Source organism: Hydra viridissima, unplaced genomic scaffold (genome assembly GCF_058129835.1).
Source record: "Hydra viridissima isolate aposymbiotic clone 2 unplaced genomic scaffold, HvirCarnegie_v1 scaffold_1, whole genome shotgun sequence".
Classification (NCBI taxonomy): Eukaryota; Metazoa; Cnidaria; class Hydrozoa; order Anthoathecata; family Hydridae; genus Hydra; species Hydra viridissima.
This window is the reverse complement of record NW_028324300.1, coordinates 32415212-32421188: the sequence shown is the minus strand read 5'-3', so window position 1 is coordinate 32421188 and position 5977 is coordinate 32415212. Positions and strand designations below refer to the sequence as shown.

General features: G+C 29.9%; 1 pseudogene across 1 annotated transcript; it reads right to left on the bottom strand.

Moving 5' to 3' along the window:
* Window positions 1-963: 963 nt before the first annotated feature.
* LOC145188067 (uncharacterized) lies at window positions 964-4439 on the bottom strand (annotated as a pseudogene). Its single transcript, XR_016447610.1, has 6 exons — window positions 3003-4439; window positions 2769-2912; window positions 2357-2686; window positions 1999-2154; window positions 1668-1860; window positions 964-1510 (listed from the first exon to the last, which is right to left on the bottom strand). The product of XR_016447610.1 is annotated as an uncharacterized LOC145188067 (transcript).
* Between the last annotated feature and the right edge of the window lie 1538 nt (window positions 4440-5977).

Here is a 5977-nt window from a genome sequence, read left to right as displayed (position 1 = left end):
ATATACTAAAAAGTTCGTTCGAGAAAAAATTACCAAAAAAAAATTATCGGAAATTTGTTCGATGTACAAGACGAAATGGAAAAATTGAATTTAACTCCTGAATGCGTCATCAACGACCTTTCAAAAAATTATTCCGAAACCGAGGACATTGAGTGCCAATTTTTCGAAACGGATGACGATCTGCCTGAACCTCAAAATCTCGATTCAACAAAAAACAATTTAATGATCTTCGACGATTTGCAGGGGGCCCAACAAAGCAAGTGCGAAAAATATTACACCCGAGGAAGACATTCCAACATCGACTGCTTTTACCTCTCTCAAAATTATTTTACGCTCCCTCGACAAACTATCAGAGAAAATGCAAATTTTATTTGTTTCTTTCCTCAAGATTCAATAAGTATGGACCACATTTATAGAGACCACGTTTCGAGCGACATGAAAAAAGAAGAATTCAAAAAATTTTGCAAGTATTGCTGGTCTGAACCTCACGGATTTGCTGTTATTGATTTGTCGTCAAAAAAAAAACACGGCAGTTCCGTAATGGAACTTTATTGTGGGCATGCGCATTAACAAATATTTTTCCGGCTTGATTTTTAATAAAGCGTGCAGCACGCAAAAAAACCTTGAAAAGCCTTGCCCTAATAACTTAATTTAATATATCTTTTTATATCAATGGCATGTTAAAATTTCTTTTTTTTAATAAGTGTTTATTATTACTTGCTTTCAAGAGAGAAAAATATTTTACCTATTTTTTTGGTATGAAGTTTAGGGAAGTCAGAAATTCTTCATAAATAAGTACTTTAATAAATTTTTTGAGAAAGTCTGGAGTGTTTAAGAGAACGAGTTAAGGTATTTAAAGAGTTTGTCAAATTTTGAAGAACCGGTTTGTTTTTTTTTTCTATATATTTTTAGAATTTTTTTCGTTAAAAAAAAATACGTTTTTTCCCTAAAATTTCCATTTTGTTATAGGTACTGAACAAGATGTTAAGTAAAACGTAAAGAATAAAAACTGAAATATAATGAATTAGAAAAATAAAATATTCGTTGCTGTTCTAATACCAACCATTGAAATTCAAATATGAACTATTTTTATTTATTTTCTTTGGAAATATACAATATATAATATATTATAAAAAATTCTTACAAAAAAAATTGAAATTAAGTTGTAATGTTATACTCTGTTTACACAATTCATCTGAAAAACTTCACAAAGCTTTTCTTTTTTTAATGGTTGGTCTGATTTTCAATATTTCTGGGGAGTTTTTGATGTAATGTTCAGACAGAATACTTTTTAGTCGCTGCGCTCCTTTCATATGGCAAAAGGTGCTGTTCATACTATTAAACTCAGCATGCATGCTTTCTATACCTTGCTCTCCGTAAATATCGAGACCCAAACCCCAATTTCTTATAAAATCAACACAATGACTCTCCAACAAATGCATTTTTGGCGTAATTGACTCGTTAGGCCATGTTTTACGAAAGTAACTCATTAATTCTTCAATGGCTCTCTCTAATTCCAAAAAAGTAAATAAATAAAAGAATGTAGAAAATAAAGAAAATAAAGAAAAGAATAACTATAACCCTTACAAGTGTAATTTAAATGAGAGTAAATTTTAATAAGAGGACTGTAATGCAAGACAATAAATTTTTAAAAAATCTAATTTCACCTAATTCTGATAATGGATTATTATTAATGATTTCACTTGAATTCATAAAGTTTTAGCATGTTGCATATTTGCAGAACAAAATGACAAATTTTTCACTCAAAACCATTGCCTTATTATGAACATCTGTATCAATAAATCCAAGATCGCTTACTATCATAGGTATTGAATTGCAAAGATCTAGGAAACTGTTTATCTAATGAACAAAGATCATTTTAGGGCACATTTACAAAATTAATGTTTAAAAACCTTTATGTATTTATGAACTTATGTATTTGAGAAGATATTTATAAAATTCATGTTTAAAAGTATGCAGAAATATAGATGAAAAAACCTGCAACATTTTACGAACATGGTTCCCAATAAAACATTTTCCATGATAAGCTTGTCTTTGAACATTAAGACCACATAGAACTTGGTCAAGTTTATTCACAAGTGGTCCATGAGATTTTTCAAATGTTTTGGATCTTAGTTCTTCTAATTCGATCAGCTATATATATATATATATATATATATATATATATATATATATATATATATATATATATATATATATATATATATATATATATATATATATATATATATATATATATATCAAAGGGCCCATTGCTCTTAAATTGATTAATGCTACATACACATAAAAACATGAAATATTTTATTAAATTATTTAAAATATTAACTCATTATACCTTAGCATTTTTCTTCTCCATAAAATGAATTACTCTGGGCTGACAAATTTCATAGAGCTTTTCTTTATTTTCAGGAGAACACAGAACTTGAATTGCCATGGCTTCATGAATTAGTGTTATTTTTTCACAATATTCAGCAATAACCTTTTCTCCTTCATATATTTTTAACTGAAGTGCAATATATTCATTAAAATTTCTGTTGTTTGCAGTTTGACTTTTTTCACACATTTTTGCTGCAATTTTAACATCTATGAGATGACAGGCATCTTCCAGCATATTAAAAAATTTAAGATAAATTCCCAATGAGATATGCAGGGATGGAATGCACACCTAAATTCAACAAATTAATAAAAAATATATAAATAAATGGTATAAATAAATAAAAATGTAATATAGTGGAAAAATGTAATACTTGTGTCAAAGAAATCTCGAAAAGAGGTGAGTCAATGACATTGTTACAATACTTTGCTAATTTTGGTATATGACCTTTTTGAATAAATTTTTGAAAATCTGCATAAAGTGTTTCCAGTGCACGATTGGAAGTAAAGTGCAAAGGCTAGAAAGTAAGAATTGAAATGAAATTCTATTTTAACAATTACAACAAAACAATATACTTTTTTTTTCTGCCATAATACTTAAAATGCACCTCCCTTGGTCCTCTGGAAAGAAAGGCAAAAGAGTTTGATTCAGAGTTAACTAGCTTTTGCTTTATAACATGCAATGCAGCATCTTCTACAATCCGTGGTATATCATCATTTTCTTTTAATAAAAATACATCAGCAAGAGTTGTATCAAGCCCATTTGTAGTTTTTTTGCAAATCTGAGCCTGCAATAACATATAACCAGTACAATTTTCTTCGTGTAATTTTTTAAGCTCATTTTCTTTAAATGTATATTTTAATTTGCATCCCTTATTGCATTCTAAAAGAATGTGCTCTATCATTTGTATTACATTAACAGAATTAAAAATTGTATTTAACGGAATATGTTGTTCACAAATAAAGAATTTTGCTTCTGTTTCCAACTTTCCTTCAATCTCCTTAAACAAACACACTGAGCAAAACGATTGTTGACAGTCTTTTAGTATTAGTGGCTTGTACATGATGTTGTTGCATAACTTACATATACATAATTTTAAATGTGGATTTGATACAGGATCAATATCAAATACATTTAAACGAATTGTTGGTATTGGTATATTACCAATTAAGCTATTTATGATTGGTCTGGTCCATCTCTTTTGATTTTGTTCCATGATACATGGTCAACCAGGTTTTAATTTTTTAACTTTCCTCCCAGAAATTTTGGGGAAACAAAAACATTTGTCTGTGCATGGTAATGGCCAGTTGATTGCTTTAACACTGGTGCTAGAACCTTTTTCAATGTTCCTCAAAATGGTGTAGCATCTCCTACACATTTTTTGTGGGTGAACTTTTTTATTGTCAATGCTAGTGTTTATATAATATGAATTCTCAATTCTTTTAGAATATTTATTCACATCAACTGAGTCTTTCATTATAGCTTCTCCACATATTCGACAAATAAGATTTAACTTGGTTGAATGGTCCATGTTTACAAAATACCTAAATATAGCAGTTATGTAAGATGAATAAAAAAAGTGCAAAAAAAAAATAACCGGTCTTCAGAATTGACTTTAAAAGAAGGAGAATAAAATGAAGAAAAAAAAAAAATCTTACTTTCAGCTACAGAAAATTCGTTTCATTATAATATAGCTGATTAAAAAACTGATTATTTCAAGAAAAATATTTTACCGCTTGATTTAAAAGCTTTTGTTGAAAATCTTAATTGCAACAATAAAATTTATAATAGGAGGTTGTATCGGTCAACTCTGAAAAAATTCGCTACGGTTTAGAAGAAATTTGAAATATCAAACATAAAAAAAAACAAGTTAGAATAGTTGAGCTTCAGAAAAAATTTATTGAAAAAACCAGATATTTTTTCATGTTTTGAAGTTGTTGACTGCGCATGCTCAGAATAAAGTTCCAAAAAGTATCAATTTAAAACTGCCGTGAAAACGAGGGAAAATACCGAAGCGGACTTAATAATTTTTATTTTCCAAAAGAGACAATTTAAAAAAAAAAGTTTTTTTTAAAATGATTTAAAAATTTTTTTTTCTTACGTAATTAAAAAGATGTCAATTATTTTACTTGTTGAATTAAAAAACAACGTCATCGAGACATGCTTCGAGAAACCAATCGAGTTGGATTCAAATAAAAAAAACATGAGATGGCAATGCTTGAGTTTATAGGTTACAAATTTAATCCAAAAACGATCAACGTGATGAACGACATTATCAAACCGTCTTATTTAATTAATGGTAAAAACACAAACATCATTTACTCTTTTTATCCAGATGTTGCTCGAAATTTCTTAATTATCGAAAGACCCGCCCATTTGATATATTTTCCATTAATGCTTAACAAAATTTCAAAAATGGAGACACGAATTGTGGATGAAAATGGTGATTTGTTCGACTTAAAAGGAGAAAATATTATTGTGGATAAAAATGGTGATTTGATCGACATAAAAGAAGAAAAGATTATTGTGAAATTTCATATCAGAGAATGTGTTTAAATAAAATTTTACATATTAAAAAATGTCAGGCATAATCATCGACGTGGATGGAAATTCCAACATAATAATAACAGAATTTTTGGACAAAATCGTTTTTGAAAAAGGGAAAAATTTTGAGATGGCTTTTCTCGGCCTGGAGACGTACAACAGCTTTCCAAAAATTACCAGCAAAAACAATTCTTTCCGTTACAGCATGAACAACGGAGGAAATTGGGAAAACGTCGTCATTCCAGACGGGAGCTACGACATCATCGACATCAACAATTATTTGCAAAAAACCGTCTCAAACACAATCAAAAATTACGCGTCTCAAAGCGCAAGCTACGTTGCCATAAATAAAATCAGCTACTCTCCCGAAAACATCAAAATCGGATCCAATACAAACACTTTAAAATCAACCATCAAACTTGGCTTAAATTATTTGATGGATTTGAACGTTGAAAACAGCATCGCCTCCCTTTTGGGATTTACAAAAAGACAATTGGACTCCAATTCAGAATACGAGTCCGGCGACATTGCCAGAATTACGAGCGTCAACACGATCAGAATCGTCAACAACGTCATCGGGTCAGCATACATCAACGGCTCGCAATTAAATTTCATTATTCCTTTTATCCCGCTCTGGGTCCTGGTTTTAAAATCATCGAAAGACCTACCCATTTGGTTTACCTCCCTCTCAAAGTCCCAGAAATTTCCACGATGATCACTCGTATCGTCAATCAAAACGGAAATTTAATCAACTTTCGCGGCGAGGACATCATGATCCGTTATCACATTCGAGAAGTGAAATAAATATTTTTTCTGACATTTAAAAAATGGGCAAATATGTTAGTGTCAAATTAAATGTGTCTCAGGGGCAGATCGAAAAAAATAAAAAAATCAATGATGGAAGGAAAACCCGTGAGCATTCGGATTTCAAGAGACGATTTTAACGGAAACGACGTTTTACTTGTAACAGAAAGTCAACATCAAAAAATTATGGACGCTCTCCATCGAGGAGTTGGAGACACCATAAAAATGAGCAAA